This window comes from Syngnathus scovelli, chromosome 8 (genome assembly GCF_024217435.2).
Source record: "Syngnathus scovelli strain Florida chromosome 8, RoL_Ssco_1.2, whole genome shotgun sequence".
NCBI classification, from domain to species: Eukaryota; Metazoa; Chordata; class Actinopteri; order Syngnathiformes; family Syngnathidae; genus Syngnathus; species Syngnathus scovelli.
Window position 1 is genome coordinate 10,602,772 of NC_090854.1, and position 20,438 is coordinate 10,623,209.

Genomic DNA, 20,438 nt, shown 5'->3' on the forward strand with positions numbered 1-20,438 from the left:
GAAGGATGCTTGGTGATGCTATGAAAAAACTCCCCCCACATTGAGGACTAATAAGGAAGACGCCAATGTATCTTGGTACAATACAACTAAAAATAGAATTAAAAAAAGTCTTTAGTGGCTGTTGGATCATCATCCGAGCTGCAACACAAAACGTGTTGACGATGACGATGCCATTGTGTGTTGTCTCACCTCGACAACAGATGTCTTTTCATATCACAAAGCTATTTCTCTCGTTTGGCCCGCCCCGCAGTTCAAGAGAGCACAATAGACTCTGTCATGAATGAAATATAAGAACAGCGCTGTATTACTTATGAGACTTAATGTAACTTTGCTCTCAGCCATTTTCAGGTTTCATTTTCATGCACCAGTGTGTTGGTTTTTTTTTCCACAGCAGCCAGTGGAGCATTAGAAGAGTGGAGTTATCAGCAGAGGCCACCTTTAATCAAGCCAATAATGTTCACGTGAACCATTATGGCAAAAAAAAAAACATCTTCCAGTCCCTCTCCAGATAAATTGGAGGCATTACTAGCCCGCCAACACCACATTAGTCAAATGACACCAGGAGTTTCGCAGAGCATTTAAAGGATTCCAGATTTTTTTTTCCTCTTCAACTTTGATTTTGATGAATTTAACGCAAATTCAGAATCTTACGTGACTTGAAAGAAACATTTTCGGTAAATGCTGTAAGTATGACTAAATAGCAATGTCACCTTTGTCATGGCCTAACCTTTCCCCGTGTCACACAACAGTGGACTTCTAATCATCTCCTCATCCCGTTTCTCAAAGCAGAAGAGTTAATGTTCCGTGCAAAGCGATTTACACACACTGCCATTTCGACTACACACGTGTCTCCTCTCTTTATTTTCTCACAGGTCTTCCTAGTGCAATTTATAATCCAGATCAGAGCCAATCAAACATGCACGGAAGAGAATCAAATCTTGCAGCACGGTCTCATAAGTCAGATGAATATGAAGTCACATCTCATTAAAGTCGGCTTGATTTCTAACTTCATTTGAGATCCACTTTAGGTTGGCGAGAGTCCACTCAACACCTGCTGATCCGACCTGAGCTCAAGTCAGAAGTCCCTTCCATGCAGCAGCTTTGATGATGCTGATTTATCACCCAGTTTCTGTCTTCTTCCTCTCTACAATCTGAAAGCACTTCTCATCCTCCCGCTCACACAATTCAAAGAAGATTGCTGCGGTTGTCATCGCCGCACTTCATAAAGCCACACTCGGACGCCTTGGCTAAAGGTATGAAACAACTTACCTCGCGCTGTCCCTCCGAGCTTAACGTCTAATTCATCACGGCAAAACAGCGCAGGAGAAATCAATCTGTGTGCACTCGGCCAGTGAGCAATGAGCTTTGCGGTGTTGCTGCACCTCAGTGCAAAGTGAATAAATCAGCAAAAAAAAAAAAAAAGGTCTTACCTGAGATCTCTGTGATGCTGCTTGTGCTGCCGCCGTTTGTAACTGATCATATCTTTGGAAGTGGGACAGCATCCGAGAAGAGGAGGATGGAGAGGATGCAAGGAGAGCGAGTGAGGAGAGGGAGTGGGAGCGGGAGGAGCTGATGGGAAAAAAAAAAAAAGAAAGAAAGTGGCAGTGGGCAACAAGACAGAAAGAGAGAGAGAACGGAGAGAGCAGTCATGCTCTCACACAGCGCCGCGTTACACTGAAAAGGATGTTCTGGCTCTGGGAGGTGCTGCTACCCGGCCAAATGACATCTGCGTCTCTCTCCAAACCATTGGCTAAGAGGAATCATTTCCTAATAAGCCATTTCTTGCTGTGAACACCCGACACACACCCGCCCCCTCCCCTCCCTTCAAACGGCGTATATATGCAAAAACACATGCAAGTTTTCTTTATGCAGCCTTCAAAGATCTTTGCAGCCCCTCCCCTTTTGTTACTCACTGCTATTCTTTTTCATCTGGTTGCTCTCTCAAGTTGTCCCCAATGCATTGCACTTTATTTCTTGAAATTGTTGCAGGATCCATGTTCTTGTTTTGTCACCAAAGAAGACAATTGGGAGGATTTAGTCATTGCTATAAATACTTTTTGCCTCACCCAGCCAGCTGGGAGAAGATAAATCAGCAACTCTAATGAGTAAAGCCCACGGATGAGTTGAGTTTTTCATTTTTATGCAAGTTATCCAAATGTGTGAAGATACTCAACTTATTATTTGAATCTAACAAGCTCATCTGTTGTTAAAGTCATTCAAAGTATCAAGAGCAACATAAGCCAATTGATGTAAAATATTGTCATGGGAATGGAGAGGACGGCCACCATCCAATTTTGTTGGTTTCTGTTTGTCTTCTTTTTCCTTGTACCTTGTGTTTGACTTCATTTCCTGCCCTTCTGTGTTTCCTCCAGCAGTTATTCCTTGGTGTAACCACAAAATGGTTGACCCGACAACAGAACACATTACTGATCAGTCAGAGGCCACGGACAAAATTGTTCTAGCTTGCTGCTAGACTGCAATGTCCTCGTATTGCAACGTGTGTGATATTTCTCCCGTGAAAAGCTTTTTTTTTTTTTCCCAAAGTGAAACCTGACGTGAAAAGAAAATTAATTGCAGACACATTATTCATTCAATGCTTGTGAGATTAATAATCAGATCTAATGGTGCTTGGCAGTCAGCGCATGACTCGACTCTGGTTTGCATAGAGGAACACTGATCTAATCGCAAAGTATTTTTTTTTCTTCTAATGTGTGCTTGAATACAGGATCCACTTTCATGAGCTATCACAGCGATCATATCCACCCACATGATCTTTTAAATAATTTTATACTATTCATGTCCACCTGAAAGTCACGTAGTGATGGCCGACACTGTCACTAAAGGTGTCACAGTACTCATCAGGAACCATTATGGGGGTCATTGCCTAGCTGAAGGACACTTGAATGTAGTCTGAGGGGAAATCACAATTAGAATTTTTCTCAGTCCTCCACCAGGGTTTGTATTAGCCACACACAAGTCGAATATCAAAATGTTTGTATCCGGCCAAATTGTCCTGCGGGAAAAAGCTGGAGCATGCGGTTTGCACAAAAAGCAGAATTGAAGATTAAATTGACCGCCTATGTGAATGGTTGTTTGTCTATGTGCCTAGTGATGGATCGTCGACCTGTCCAGGTGTACCTCGTCCAAGGTCAACTGTGATAAAATCTAAGAGAAGTGATAGAAAATGGATGTTTGGAATTATAAATGTATTCGATTGGTAGATTGTCTCAAAGTGACCTCTCGCCACCTATAACCCACCAAAAGCAGTTCAATGGATTTAGCACTGTAGGTCTTTATATGAATTTTGCCATTTAAAGCCAGTATCAAATCAATTAGCTTTATACACGACATTTACTGAACACAAGCATGGACACACAATTTTTTTTTTTTTAAAGTAAACAACACAGACACAAGCTGACAGCATTGGGCAGTGACAACACAGAAGGAAACATATCAAACATTAAATATTGCTTATTTTGGCCTTAAGGTAGGTAACCTCGATATTACTTTGTTGGCTCAGCGGTGTTTGCTTTAATAGTTTATGTCTTATAGTGAGTTTTCCCAGAAATTCTGACGTAATTTGGCAGATGGTTTGTGAAATATTTTTTTTCCTACTGATACAGTACGCATTTGATTCAGTTGTCTTTGAGACATTGAGAAAATATCATTGTTAGGTAATGTCGGCGCAACATGCTATCCAAAATTACAAGGCCACATCTTGCGTATGCCCCTTTTTTTTTTAACCAACAGAAAATTTTATTCATTAACCAGTGCCAGAGTGATCATATTTAATATGTCTGAAATTTCACCACCACGTCTATTTCTGGTCAATGTAGTCATTAAAATGTAAATCCCAGCTGTCATTAAGTCTCAAGCAGTTCACATCTTCCTTGACACTTACTGCAATAGAGAAGAAGGCTGATACTTACCATTTTTTCTCCATCCTGCTCCCTTGGTCAAATGACACGGACGGTTTGGTGATGAAACGCTTCGTCTTCCGTCACCCAGAAAAATGTTGAGGTTGGTGCGAACATATGTGCTACAGGCGTGGCAAACACAAGAAGGAAGTTCTAAACAGGTGAAATGAATGAATTGATTGGACTTAAGCCAAGTGACTCAAAATACAACCACCCCCTTAAAAAAAATCAATAAATACATCACATGCAAAACAAAAATAACAATGCACTTAATAAGTCACATCATCAGATATCAGATCAGATTTCTACCCACTTGTAATCCAGGATTTAATTGTGGCATGATCTAGCATTAGTATGAATGCACACCTAAAAAAAATAAAAATAAATAAGCCTTACCGTGAGAGACGTCCAAAAGTCAAAGCAGTCTTTTGGTGAGTTGAATAAAAAATAAAAACACAAAAAACATTTCCAGTTACTTATTGTACCCTTCTGTAATTATTGCTGAAGACAAACATTGTCCCTCATGACTCAACAAATGTGTTTATAGCGGTGTTTGCTGTTCCGTCACGCAAACCAAACATTTGCCTGATATTTGTAAATAGGCGTCCATGTAGACAATATTTAACAGGCCCTCCCGTGGAGCTGAAAATGAATGTCAAGACTGCATAAAATACAAAATGAGACATGACATTTTTTTCTTTCACAAAGTTCGCTCAACATGACTCCAAACTGCATTGTTAGCACAAATGCCAGCAGTGTTGCTACCTTAAACCCAAACATTTTTTTCATTCCAAGAGGGAAAAATTCTTCACTTGTGCATACAGAAAAGGAAGCGCAAATGCTGCTGCTTGGACTCATATCAACCAGGAGCACCATGCCGACTCAGCGAGAAGTGAGCATAAACACCCCAGTTGATTATTTTTCACGGAGCAACAGCAATCAAACGAACAAACCCCTAACAATATGATGTGGTTAAAAATGGTGTCAAATACTGACAGAAAGCAATAAAATGGGACATACTGCATAGAAATGGCAATGGAACAGGAATGGTAGTTGTTCCGATAAAAAATTGAAAAAAAAACTCAATTAAATCCAAAATCTTAGCAGTCACAAAAAAGCAAATTGTTCTCGCTACAACTGCAGGAAATCCCTGACGATGAGTTGAACACATGAGCGGCAAAGCACTGCACCTAAAGCTGTTTAATATGCATTTGAAAACAAAACCTCAGTGCCAACTATACAGCGGCTTAGAAATTTGCCCGAGCCAACAGCTCAACTTCCAAGACTTCCAAGCCATTTATTTCCTCTCTTGCCATGTCAATTTTCGTAAATGTTGAAATAATTTAGATCAATGGAATTTCTTTTTTTTTTCCCCTTGTTTGCTTCTGTGTGTGTTTTTGTTTTTTTCTTCCGGTTTCCCGCTGAGGTTCCAGGTCAGACGCTTTCAAATGAAGCCACTTTGAAGCAGCAATTAACAAGTAACAGTAATTATATTGTACGTTAGACAGGCATCTGCTGGGAAATAATAATCCCTAAAGATGATGATAAGGAGTGAGCAGCAATAAAGAAAATCAAACAGCAGTTCAAAATTATATTGATAACATCGCACGGTGTCACTTCAAGCGATCATAATTGTTGAGATAAATTAAAAAGAAAATGAGCAACTGCTTTCAAGGGGCAAGTAGTTTAGAATCAGCGCAGGCAAACAATTTTATTTTTTTCTCAGAGTCAAGTACGCAAATTAGAAGAATCTATGTTGTTATCCGCCATATGCCACTACTCTTAAGATTCGCGAAAAATGAGATTTGATTGAACTCAGCTCAGAAGTAGCTATCATTGCAGTAACGCTCACACTTTAGCCTCTTTAGCCGCGACTAATCCCACGAGTATTACAAGGCTCGGCCTTAATTAAAAATGAAATTCATCCAACCTAAATTACAATCGAGATTACCCGTTCATGCAACGGTTGGTAATTGTCACCATGGTTACCTTGATGAACGAATTGTATTGTTGAAAAAGCTCTCATGTTGGCTATTTCGTGTCCTCCATAATTGCATTTTTGATAGCCTTCTTTTGTTTGATACAGTTCCAACTTTTCTATTGTGGCATAATTGGCTTAGCTTGTGATATCCCTAGAGAGCTCTCGTCGTTCTCTTCTGACATCCTCCTGCCAAACTCGACTTCTGTTATTTTTAAGAGAAATATAACCAAGAATAATTGGATATTTTTCTCCATGCCCGGTTACTGCAAAGGCCCTTTCCTTGCTTTCAAAAAATTGTGTCATTGACCGGGTAATATCATCATGCAATTCCCACATTGATTTAATTGGAAAATAATAATCAGCCAACCAAGACCAGTTTTAAAGCGTACATTCTTCTCTTTTGTCCCCGACTTTGTACTTTGAGTCTCACTGCAATAACAATGCCAGACATCCATTCTTGAGGCCCATTTTCTATGGAGCAATAACTAACAAGGAGACAACTCACACTATATCGCAATGATGAGTGACAGAGCGAAACACCGCAGCCCGAATCCAAATGTAAACGATGGCAACAATCGAATAAATTCACCTGGTGTTGAAGAGGCTCAGAGAGGTTCTGCCTCTGGATGGTCTTTAACATTCAAAGGATTCACTCGCACAACTCCGGCTGCTTTCTATCTGATTATACGTTTTATTTGAAACTGTCCTTTCGGAAGCCTAATCAAGGCTTTTCATCAGGTTGCCTTTCTGTTTGCTTTTCAAGTAATTAACCTCGTCTGTCAGTGTCAGCCAACATAAGCCGTCAGTGGCCATCACTTTAAATAGCAGTGGTTAAATTCTTACTGCATATTAAACTATCTACCATTTTTTTTCCCCCTTCCGACCAAATGAATGCTTTCTTAATTGGACCTCAGCTTATCATCTACTTTAAAAGACGATACCGACTGACGACTGACATCTGACATCGACCGATCAAGCCTATCCGATATTCTCCCTGTGAATACAAAACGCTCAAACTGATCTGACGTCTGAATTTTTTTTCTTGTATGCAATAAAGTATAAAGGATGGGAATCCCGAGCACATCGGACATAACTTGCGTATCTCTAACGACAGCGGGAATAGTCAAGGAGAATGTCGTTAAAGAGGTCGGTCGGCGCTTGAATTAAGGTGGTCATCATACCAACAAAAAATGTCTTGCATTTCAATTCCCTCCCCGTTTAGTTCTATAGAACTCATTCCACGGGGTGTGATGAAAACGTAGCTGCAAATAGACACTGAGTAATTGCAGCCTGGGAAGTGTTATCCATTACAGCTGAGAGCCCAACCTCACCGAGAAATGCCGTTAAGTTTTACATTTAAATACCTAAGTACTTCTTTTATGTCAAAACCTCTTTACCTCACGACCGGGTTAAGAGACTTTTAATCAGAGTCTTTGAATCACCAACGCCATGTGAGTGATGGCTTTCAGGAGACATGCCAGTTGTGTTTAGACAAGTACTATAAAACACTCTCACACCATCTCACACATTACATTCCATACACTGAAATCGGTTTGCAATCATACCGCCGTGTTAATGAATTCGATCCATCATTTGGAAATAACCTGCTTTACATTTTGCCAGCATGATTCTAAAAGGTCTTTCATAATCATTGCAGGTGCAATCATATCAAAATGATTTTTTTTTTTGCCAGAGATGAAAACAAATGATAGCTTACTTCGGGAACCCTTGAAACAAAACATACAGGTGAGGTGTGAATGTTTTCATGGTCTCGCTGGAGCGGCCCGTATCGGACTCATTAAATAAGGCAGGAATGTTACTTTTCTGTAATTTAGATGAGCATAAAAGCAGGTTTCATTCAAAGTGTTTGGCTATCTAATCTTTACTCCTTACGGCTGCCTGTCAAGTCTGCATCAATATTTAAACCCCACTGAGAATGCAGAACGAGGACATATGCATATGACTTCAAAGTCGAGATGAATTCCTTTTTGATAATGTCTGAGGATGATAGGCTGCTCTGATAAGGCTCAAAATATCACCATTCGCCTTCCAAACCATCAACAAAGTATTTCCATCCGTTCGTTGTATTCTTTCTGAAAACATAAAATAATTTAACCTTCCCTAAGAATGTCTCAAGTTGCATTGTGGGGCTCATAATTATAGTCACTGTCAAGAAAAAGTAGCATAGAATGCATCATATAATTTTCAAGCTTTTACAGGCTCCAAGAAAATGTTGATTGAGCCCGTGGGCTGTTTGTTTGACCTGCGCTATGTGCTCTTGAGCTTCACATTCACTCGGCTGTCAATCTCACCTTTGCTCGCACTGACCATGCCGGAACTGGCCCACCAATCGTATCTTTATGGAGACAGAGAGTGACAAGTGAAGGAGAGAATAATCTGGTGTCACAAGGTGCAATAACGTGATAGGACATGCACCCTGTAAAAGCAATACACAAGAGGTGATTGTCAAGAATGACATCTAACTCAGAGAACCCCAAAAAATGGATGGGATTGATTTTTAGATTTTTTTATAAGTGTGTGAAAGACACACGGGAGAATTTTAAGATCTTGTCATTTCAGTGGACCTTCTGCATATGGATTGCAATACATCACCTAAAGTACTGTACATTTCTTTTGGCATCCATCACGGTACCCGGTACTCGTTCTTTTTCCTCGAGCCACGTTGACAGATTACACCTTGAGCGTGACACGTGTAATTCACCATTAGCATTAGGAGACGAACAAGGAAGAGAGGCGCAGTTAAGTCAACGCATGGCTGGAAAACAAATGTGGCATTCGGTATTGAGGGGGGGGGGGGGGCGACTTAAATTCATGAAATGCCCTCCTATTGCTTCTTCAGTCTGCAGAGGCAATTTCCAGAGGAAACGGATGGTAGTAAATATAGTTAATGTGCTGAGGCAGCATTAATACAGCCACATGCTGTTAAAAGGCGACATGAGATACCGGGGTGATTCTTCACACAATTGAGGTGAGACTTCCTGAGCTATAAACTAGTCTTGGACTGGACTCACAAATAATACATCAAGTATTCAACGTGAGAAAAGAAGTTATATGAAAAAAACGGAACCAATGATTTGTGCAATTTCTGCCATAATTGAAAAAGGATATTAGATGAAGCTCAGACAACACGGCGGGAAAGTGGAAGAAAAGTGGATAAGATTCCCTGAAGTCCCTGATTATCTTCATCTTGGATGTGTTCAGGGTCAGGATGTTGATTTCAAGCCGGACGTTTTCCCTGTAGGATAACTCTTCATTGTCCTTGATAAGCCCTACAAGTATGTTGTTGTCAGCAAATTTGACAACAATGTTAATAAGGGTGAATGGAAGAGCAGCCATGCATAAAGAAGAAGAAGAGGAGGGGACTGACCACACATCCCTGAGGTGTGCCCGAATTCTGGATGAGAGTGGACTAGGTATTTTTCCATTCTGACATTTCTGTTAGTGAAGATTTCAGTATCCAGGGCGTTACTGTGACTTGCGGATCCCCAGTTTACTCAACTTTGTAACCAGATTATTAGGAACAACTGCGTTAAAAAGCTGAGCTGGAAACCACACACAGGATCTTCGCCTTGTCTAACATTTGAGAAGCTTTTTGTTTCTTCGTAAATAGGTGCTAAAACCGTGTCTCTAAGTAAGCATGCTGTAATTATAAAACAGTCCATGTGGAAGGAAGAACAATGCAAGATGTGACATCGTCTTCTCCTCCTCTGTGCCTGGTTGGGCCGGCTGACGTTAAAAATGTACTTTGCATCTTCTTGACAGAAGACAGATGGTACTTGGCAGAGGTCACCAACGCTACACAATAATGAGTCTTCTACCGTGGTAGTGCTCAACCTGCCCACCTATTCGTAACTAAGGAAACTGGAAGGCATACAATTGGTACGCAATATCACCAAGGGAAGCTTGAAAATCATTTCATTTTAATATGATGAGTTAATGGATCATCAACCTAATGAAGTTACAAGATTTGACAGAGTGCTACTGTGGATTCAGAGGAGTCGGTGAACTTGAGGCATTTTCCGTACTGGAAGAAATAAAATCTGTAAATGCAATTTCACATTTTGTAGGGAAATATTATCGGAACACAAGGCTCGGTGTATACCCAGCTATTGTTGCCATAAATGTTAAGAATTTATATTTTAAATCTGTTCCAACTTAAATGACTTTTAGAAACAATAGTTGCAAACAAGAATTTTCCCTTCTGTCTCACATAGTTTAATAAATTAATTGTGAAAGCCTTGCAGGAAATTTTCTATCACTGCAAATTGTATTTCCAACTCGATTGTAATAATAACCGTCTTAAAGACACAAAACCGACAATTATATATATACTCCTAACGTTACGGCTGGTGAACGGCGAATCGCAGAAGCCGGAAATGACTTGACTGTTGATCTAACATAGTGTAATGAAAAGTGACAGCCCCTATGCAGCATCCATTTGTGCCAAAGATATTTATGATTAAACATCGTAAGGCCTCAGATCGTATGAGTGATGATCACATTAAGGCTGTCTAACCGTCACACTGGAGGAGCATTTGGCCAGATAATCGCTTCCGAATTTTGGACATCCACAGTAGTGCAAGTAGAAAATAGAGAGAAGAGTTGCCGGGCGAGAAAGTGTAACGTTATGTATTTGTGACAGCGGCTCTCCATCATCAGTCAGGCAATGCTTGCCCCTCGATCTGTTTTCCTTTATTTGTTCTTCCAGTGATGCGGGAGCAATGAGCTTATCTGTGATTTCCTCAGAGCACCTGCAAGCATTAGCTGCAACGACTGATTGGGACAATAAAGAGCTTAAGCTCTCACTTTGCTTGTGTTTTTTTTGTACAATCCTGGGGAATGAAAACCGCTGAATCTGGAGCTCATAATGGCCTGCACAGCTGCTAAAGGGAATAAATTAGGGAATGGAAGTGAACGGCTTAAAGCCACTGCAAGATATTTAAGAGTTGGGCAAAGATGGAAGGGGACAATGACAAAGACGGACCTTTTGTTGCCAACCTTCAGTGCAGCAAGGGCGGCTCCATTTTCTCCCAGTTCACAGTCTTTTCGATCCATCAGCAACATAGATAAGTGCTGGTCCCAGTGAGAGATGAAGGAAGAAAGCGATTAGAAAGCAATCTGATGCACGGAAACTCACAGCGGCGCCCCCCGACCGAGTCAAGAGAGATCGACACTTTTACGTCGGAACATTGTCCACTATTACGCTTTTGATTTTAAGTATTTGCTGGAAAAAGCTATTTGGGGGCTGTTTTCACAGAATGTTTTTTTTTTTTTTGTAAATCTATTGAACAGACATCTTGTCCGTTCATTGACAACATCTGGACAAGTGTGAGTAGAACACAAGCCATAAATAACTCTGGCAGGCCATGGTGTCGTTTTTTTTTTTTTTTAAGCTTCTGCAGCAGTCTATATTTTATGCATTGCAGTTGTAATCAGAGAAGGTAAATTATTGCGCACATGACAAATGCATACATTAAAACAAAAGGTCTGTAAATATTTGAAAATAAAAACTGTATTGCTCATCTTATGTTAACTTTAAGAAGTAAAAAATATTGGAGAGCTGATCAACAGGTGTGTAAGGACTAGCTAGTTAATTTCTTAAAGACATTTTCGAGCGTTTTTATCATTTAAATTGTGAATTTGGATCAATTGAAGAATTTGATTTTAAAATAGATTCTAAGTCAATGTAAAACAGCTGCAAGAAGTTTGCATACATTTTGAATATATTTGGTTAAAATCGGATTTCAGCCGCTGAACACATTTTTTAATATTTTCATTCACATCCTTAAATGACATTACGTGCAACTGGGAGGATGTAGAAATAACCCAAACATATCGAAATAATGTGTGCTTTATGTTTTCAATAAACTCAATTTAAATTTGTGATTTAATTCACACACCTGTCTGGGCAAGGTCTCATCACTGACAAAGCATATCAGAGTAAAAACTGAGCCATGAGTCAAAACAAAATGCCTGTAGAGTTCACAGACAGGTTTGTGGCAAGGCACATATCTGGGCAAGGCTACGAAACAAATTCTGTGGCACTTAATGTTCCCGAGAGCATAGTGGCCTCCATCATTCTGAAATGTCAGACTAAAAATTGGCTCATCGACAATTTTCTTGCACATGAATATCGACATGCATCAGCTTGTTGTTTTGAAATGACAGTGACGTAATATTTATCGCGGATCAGAACAACTAGCAAGACTGATTATAATTATATTATAATTATTATTACTGATGACTGCCGGATATTTTCATGAAGTCTGGATGGATGGATGGATACAGAGGCCTGCTTTGAGCAAACCTTGTAAGTGATAAATAAATATATGATATATTTTGTGAAGCCCACACAAATCTAACCCAGACAAGTGGTCTGTGAGACTCAACCCCCTCAGTCAATGCATGAATAATGTATAAAGGATATAAGGACATCACGTAGGGATGCTGCCAATATCAGCTGGTGGTGGTAGTTTGGGAGGGGGGGGCAGCCGGCCCACCCCCGAGCTTCTGATCTTTAGCACGACCTTTGGATTTCACACTCTCTGAATCCGTTGCTTTCTACAATTGTCAAATGATAAGATATAAAGCTGATAAGGGTGCAGCTGAGCATCTCCACAACAATACAACTTAATTGTTATAGCCGAATTTACTCCCTAATGAGCTGCCTGTTGACATTTTAGATTCCGTGCCAGTGTTCTGTTCTATTGTTATCATAGAAAACCAGACACATAACAGACCACAGACCTGGGATCCGTCACAGGTTGGGGGGGGGGAGAACTTGAGGCAGCCGATACCCTGGACTAGAAAATAGAGTCTTGATCGGGTTTTATAATTTGAAAAGATTAATCATCAATGTGCTTAGATGCCGCCTGAAAATTTTGATACCAATCCAAAAGTATTTTGAATATATTTATTATACTGGAAAGAGTCTGTTTTAGAGACAAAAGGGGAAATATTTTCTTTAAAATAAAAAAGATGTCTCATAACGGGCTGCCTTGCGGTGTCAAAAGGAAGCACAACCGCTCTGACTGAGTGAGTGTTTGTGTTTAAGAAGACAGAGAAATGAGTCCCACTCTGCAGTTCACTCAGCATTACTGAACCAGATTGCCTCATTACTGCTGAACTGATAATGTTGATTTGCATGGTATCAACACAGTGAATACTTTTTATTTTAAGGTTCTTTTCATCAGCTACCACGTTGTAAAAGTTTAAGTGTAGTGTTTCACTCTAGTGAACCTTTAAAAAATGTACATAACATTACAAGTTATTAAATATTTTGTCGGGTAGGATTGCACAACACTTTTTGTTCATAAGGCTTAAGATTTGCACGATGAAGCCAAATAAATCCGTCATTTGATCAAACGGCGAAAAGATGGTATCTTGACAACTTTGATGTCAGAGCTGAGCAAAGCAAGGGAAGATCTAACAGAGTCGCCTGGCACATATGACAGGAACAGTTCATGATGATTCAGCAGGTTTGTAGGTTCCCTAATTTACATGTGTGAAAGAGAAAAGCTCACACATGTCCACTTTTCCGAAGATGGTGAACGACAAAATGTCAGCGCAGTGATGGATTTATATACCGAATCCGCAGAATTGTTCTCAAAGGATTGCAGCACATTGGCAGAACCTGAAGATAGTGGATGCATGCTCGTCCTTGATTGCAAGGGCGGCTTGTTGGAGCACAATAGGTGACGCTGTGCGCTTTGTCTATTGACTGCTGTACAAGAAAATAAGATCACCTCCAATGCATGTGATGTTCCTTTAATAAGCAGCCAGTCACATCAATGGATTTTGCACTTAAGTGCATTTCAAAGTCTACGCTTAATGAAATGAGTTGAATAAGTGCTTCTGCCTTTTCCATTGTTTTGTTTACACAAAAATGTGTACTTCCACGCATAATTTCCCCACCAGGCTTTTACAAGTTGCAGGTAACATATTCATTAGAACATAAGTGCAAGATTGAAGTTGCACTTCAAAAAATGAAAGCGAGCATAATTGAACAATTGAAACAATACCAGCGTCTCACGTGGTATGCTTGCCCTTTCCTGCCTTACAAACAAACCTCTTCGCCATTGTTGCAGCATAATGAGAAAAACTGTGCCACCTAGTGGGTGGCTGGAGGACAACACCAAGTTCAATGATGCTTGTCTAATGGTCAGCTCACTTCATGGTCCACTGAGCGCATTCAGGCACCTCCATGTCACAGATGTAAATGACCTCATTACCTTCTACTGTGTACACAACTAAGAGGAATATATATATTTTTTCCCCCATTTACCTTTCTTCTCATCAATGGATTCAATCCCATGACACACTAATAAGAAACAGTAGACAAAGCCGGTCTGCGAAAATATGATTCTAAGCTTGGTAAGTGCATCCAATTAGCAAGTCAAGCAAAACCTCTGCCTGGAGCAAATGGAAATGTAGATAAGATTCACTGGACAAATTGGAGGTACAATATAATAAGGGACTGACTGATGGAGACCAGGAGTCTTAAGATGCTATCTAAAACAGACATGCTGACTCGGCTCACTTCTGCTGACCAAGCGTTTAAGGCGGTCTTCACTCACAGGGCAAGAAGACACAATTATGTTTCTTCATATCAAATATATATAATAAATTACAGTCCTGTTAGTTTAGAGACTTGGTAGATAGAGCTCATCAGAGCACAATGTGCTTTATATGGTTTCCAATTTGGCTCAGTCAAATAAAAGCCTGTTGGTAGTGAATCTATTCATATGCCTTTCCTTCACAGAAGAATGATCAAAGAGCGTCAGCCCGTTACCATTAAAATATCTGTATTCAGAACACTTTGCCGTTAAAGCGGAGAGCAAACTTGCCGCTTCTTGTCTCGGGAAAGGCTTGCATCTTTCATGTTAATGTCACTTTAACTGCATCAATAAACAGTGAATGTAGAGCTGCGGGTAGCGTGTTGTGGAGAGTGTGACAAGAATGCAGGAGTTCAAACGGAGCTCCTCGCTCGGCATCGACGATCATAGGAACAACTTGCCTTGGGTGGAAAAAAACAAATCTCTTTGCTTCTCCAAAGGGCGTTGAATTGGCATTGCAGAACGTGACTGTTAAGAATATTTTTCAAATATTTATTTAGCTCAAACAGGTTGAAAAGGAGCAAAAAACACTTATTCAATAACCTGCCGCTTAATTAACGTAATGCGTCAATCATTATTATGTCCAATAATGCACACTGTGTACTAATAACAACTGTATTCCTTTTACGTACAATACACGTGTCCCTCAGTCCCGCCGTAATGTTCCAGACTGAATTTTAAAACATAAAAATTCAGATACATTATTCAGGAAGTGAATTTCTTTAGGTTGGCAGCTCCGGTGCAGTCTGCCTCTGACCTGATAGGCACCAGCCTCTTGTGATCCTCAATGGGATAAGAGGTATAGAAAATGGATAGGTCTTCAATCAAAGCTTACTTGCTCCGTGTACATTGCATCCATATCACACTATAGTTGTCAATCAAAGCCTCCTTTCTTTAGATGTGTGTGAATCTGCTCAGTGGCTCCTTTGAGTCAATTTTAAGGGTCACAGAATTCAACATCTAATTACCAAACATCAGACAAAAGACATAGCTTAGAAAAAAAAATCTGAAGTGGATTTTATTTAGCCATATCTGAGCTGCATTCAAATGTTCCCCAAGACTCTTTGTTGCCAAGCAACATGAACCTAAGATACTTTACGACCCTCAAGTTATGGAGTTCCCCCCCTCAGGCATTTGACAATTTATACAAGACTTACGCTGGCATCCCTTTTCCTTGGAGTACAACAAAGTATGGCTCTCAAATTAAAATTCTGCTTCTGATTGTGGAGGAGCGCAGTAACTAGCAGGGATTTCCCGTAATCCTCATGGGTATACTGTATTTTCTCTTGGTCTAATTAGCGATGCAGACAAATGACGAATAAATCAGTAAAATGAGGTTCAAGTGTACACAACTTTAATCCAAACATGGGATTTTTTTTTTTTTTTTTTTTGGTAAGATGAAGACAAAGCTCTGATTGGCTTGATTACGAAGTCACGTTTTACCATGTACTATATTCCGCCTCCTTTAGAGCTCATTTTATCTAATCTGATTGTTTTTTTTTTTGTTTCTTCGATGGCACGCCATGTGCCACGTTAAGAAATGTGCAAAAAAGCCAAGGAAGGCTGAGCTGGGCCAAGCTTAGGTTGTCAATGTCCCATTCTCACACTCCCGAGTTGAGAAATGAACCAGACCGGATCGTTGGATGCGGTCCAGTTTAATTAGTGGAAATCTGAGAATACCGAGTGCTGACAAGTGAATATCTATCTAGGGATCTTTGGGGGCCACAGAGAGACAGCTGATATCATTTTGCAGGCTACCTGAATTTGTAAACAACATTGATCAATATGACACGGCTTTTACAAATGGTTGTAGTTTAGAAAAATGACAGGTCATTACAATGAAAGCACGGGGGCCAGAACTGTCGCTAATATAGATAATGGCCTGGGGATAAACTGCATCATTGATTTCCCTCGCAACATGAGAAGCAACAGCATTCGATAAGAAACCGCAATGGAAAAAGAGTAGATGACGGCGGATTAAAACACAGATGATAGAAGAAAGAGAACACTAAAGGCATTGTGATGAAAACAGAGCCGCTCCGTTCTTTGCATGTCTCTGGACGAACTGAATAGAGCTCACCGCACTTTTGTTTGTTCACCTCACTGCATATCAAGCCCTTCATCTTTCAGTGTGGCATTTTAATACCGCATCACGTCGTAGCGCTAACTCACAATGATACAAAAGCTGATATATTTGCTTTTTATTCTCTGCTTGTGCAAGGACATTTTTTTTTTCTTAGACTGATAGCACATGGAAATATCAGAATAGGCCATGTACATGTAGGATCAAAATAAATAAAAGGAAGTGTTATCTAATATTTTTTTCAACAAAAGTGCTTGACAAGTAGGGTAATGCAATTCCTCATGCCAAACAAACGGAAATTGCCCGGGGAGCTTGAAAATCAGCCTCAATGGTACAATGAGGAATCGTTCATTCAGAGTTGCGATGGGTTGATAACTGGCGGGTCAATGACAACATTCAAAAGCAAATAACGCGTGGACAAAAGAGCGAAAGGAAAATGAACGTTGAAATCATCGGAAGATGGGAAATCAAAGGGGGGTAGCTGAGCGACTGGAACGTAGCCTTGAGATTGAAATTAGGAGAAGAAATAGTCATATTAAAATCCACGTGTTGTGGATGGTAACAAATCTCTGCCGTCGTTGATTTTTACAATTTGTTTGATGTGTTTTTCACAACATTAGACGTGTGGAATCAGTTGAAAACTGCAAAAGCCTTGACTGCGAAATATATTTTATTGGGGGGGGGGAGTGTTGTTGTCATTTGGCAGCACAAAAGTTGACATTGCCAGCCAAATGACATCGATAGAAAAGATCCAACTACGACTATAGTGGCTTGTCATGTCAAACATCAGCGCCAGTTTTCACAGGAAGAGAAAAATCACCCCAAAATGGATGGATAGGAATATTTTTAGCACGATATTGAGGGCATCACATGCATTTCTCATTCCCTCCCACATTACATGTCATGTTTTTATTGCTCTGAAAATATTTCTCACATTTATCAGAGACTGTTATTGAAATGAAATCACACCAACTTTTTTTCTTAACTTTTATAAGGTTGGCTGAGAGGAAAGTAATGAGCTTTAATGCCCAAATTGAACAGTATCAATTGACTTTGCTTAATTTATTCCTCCGCTGTTATTACACAGGTTCTTTGCATATTTATGAATTTTCAAGTGTGACTGGAACATTTCCTTTTTGTTTGGGATTTTGAAACAATTACAGCAAGCTTGTGACATTTCCTCAACACCCACCTGCAACTGAAACCTACTTTTATTCCTCTTCAAATTTCATGGGCAAATTAGTGAGATTTGCCGCCATTTTAGAGCCAGTAACTGCAATCTTGCCGTAATTAGGTTTGGGCGGATAGATTCGAACATGTAGCATCTGCTCCATTTTGAATTGCAGTGAACAATGTTGAGACGAGACATCTGTCAGTTAACTCGTTAATGTGCTGAACACCTCGTGGTGACAGCATCCGAAATAAATTTAATTTTAGCAGGAGCGGAAAAAAAAAAAACACAACAAAAACACAAACAATCTGTCAGGTATCAGCAAGCCTGCAGTGCCACATGGTTCTTCCAACACCCACTCGCTGTATAGCAGTATGTTTCTTACATATTGTGGTCTCCCTCCTGCCTACGGGAGCAAGCTTAGCTGTTCTTGTTGCCAGAAACACTGGCAGTAATTGCAAAGTAAGCCGTGTGGAAATCATCCACACTAGACTGTTTTATTCACTACTTCACTGTAAAGTTTTGTATCATTTTAATTGCTTAATTTATTAGACGACTATATTGTCTAACGTATCAGATGGTGCATAATAAATCGGATGCATTTTTATTCCATTATTTATTTATATATATATATATATATATTTTTTTTTTTAATATTTATTTTTTTAAATATCTGTTTTATTTTTATTTTTATTGTTAGTTAGTTCAAGATGTCCTCTATGGATAGAGATATTTCTATTTCTATTTTGAATTTTTACGTTTTCATTTATTTTATTTATTTTTATTTTTATTGTTAGTTCAAGATGTCCTCCTTTCTCACATTCTCATCTTCTCAAGGATAAATTGTCTGCCAACCAGCTGATCTGGATCATTCAATGTCTAAATGAAGAGTGAGCCAGAGGAGACTGCCTTGTCAATTTGTTCCCAATATCCGCCTTGTTTCTGCACCTGTCCACTTCAAGCCTCCCTCGTGGGAATATTTCAGTCCATTTTCTGAGATCTCACACACATTCCACTTTCGGTTTTAGCAGGTGAAAATTAAAATGTTTTGTAGCAAAAACAAGCGAATATAATTTAGGAAAACCAGCCAGTAAATGCTTTACTTCACACAGGCGAAAGACCTCCCATTTCTTTCAGATGAATGTTCCAACACATCTTCCAGCACCTTGTCTTCATCCATTTGCTCAGCATTCCGACACTTTACAGCAGTTTAGCAAATGGCAGCCCCACATAGACGTGGTTTAGAGCAGGCGAAATGAGCATTGCTTCTCTGACAGTAACAAATAGACCGATAGCTAAACTGGCAGTGCAATTTAAAGGCCAGCGTTAACAGTTCAGTAAGACGAGCCGCCACCTAAATTATTTTGCTAACACGTGGAAAAGCTATCTTCATTGGTCTAAGCTAATTTCCGTGGGCAGATCAACCAAGAAAGCGAGATGAATGAGTTAATCCAAACCTTTTTTATTCTGTTTTATGCTGTGTGGAAAGTAAAGTAAATGTGGAGCATCCGCCTTTGCTGAATGCACACATTTGGGCCAGAAGACATCTGGCTCTGCCCTGTAAACATAACAGAGGAAAAAATAATTACATTAAGCTGCTCAAAGCATTGAAAAACGTAGTATATTTTTAAAATTCACCACTATCGTCCTTCAGCAGTGTGTCCTACTTTTTTACTCTGTGTGATTCCAAGCCTGCAGTATGAAATTTCACTCACAGACTTTTTATTTTCATTAGTGACGCTCAATAATCCAGTCAAATGCCACACAGCCATTTGGCATTTTAGTTAGCCATTTGTTTGTTACTGTAGAAACGTTTTTTACAGATTGTCATTTAAAAAAAAAAAATCAGTGTAACCAAGTTAAATTTGTATGATTTTTTTCTCAAATATTTTTAAAAATGAAATTTACTTTTTAGAAACTTAATTGAAGTTAAGGGAGATTTTTTTCCCCCCGTTGTGCATGTTTCGGGTGTTTCATGAAATCAATCCTTGGAAAATATTTGGTTTATTCATTCTTTCCTTTTTTCCATTTTTTCCAACACATATTGAAATTATTTTGGAAAATTAGGTTAGTCATTCATCTATTTTTTTATAGTACCTTTCCTAATTACAATTACATGTACTATTCAGATACCTGTGTGTATTTTTATCAAAACGGGGATTCTGTATAATCTTTTAGAATGTGAGGAATATGTCTGCGTACCCAGAGACAACCCACACAAGCCCGAGCATGAATTCAAACCCGACTAAAAAGCCACGTCGGAGTTAATAATGCAAACTCCAATCATGTGTCATGGCGGGGTGGGGCCGCCTGAGTGCTGGCACCTGTGCTGTTAAATTGTTTGTTCTATGCTAGTTCGCTCTCTGCTCTCTCCCCCAACAGGTAACACTTCCATTCTTACTCTCTTTGATTTACACATGTCAAAACATTTGCACCCACACATTCATTTGCATTCATGCACTGCGTACACCACTGGTTCTTATTCACATTTAAATGCCTTGTATTAAATTATTATTATTTGTAAAAGTAACCATCTTGATTGGCCTGAATGTTTTGAATTTTTCCCCACAGTTTGATTTATATTTGCTGTGACTTCCGTCGAGCCAAGTTTGTTACATATGTGAAATCATTTCAACAAAAGGCACACAAA

General features: G+C 39.5%; 1 protein-coding gene across 2 annotated transcripts in view; it reads right to left on the reverse strand.

The window, feature by feature from the left end:
- thsd7ba (thrombospondin, type I, domain containing 7Ba) overlaps window positions 1-4,074 on the reverse strand; it is an 88,454-nt gene extending 84,380 nt beyond the window's left edge. For both annotated transcript variants that reach the window (XM_049727053.1, XM_049727054.1), the window contains exons 1-2: window positions 3,930-4,074; window positions 1,431-1,569 (exon numbers count right to left, since the gene is read on the reverse strand). The gene's annotated coding sequence lies outside the window, so the exon portion shown is untranslated. The remainder of the gene's footprint in view (window positions 1-1,430; window positions 1,570-3,929) is intronic.
- Window positions 4,075-20,438: the final 16,364 nt, after the last annotated feature.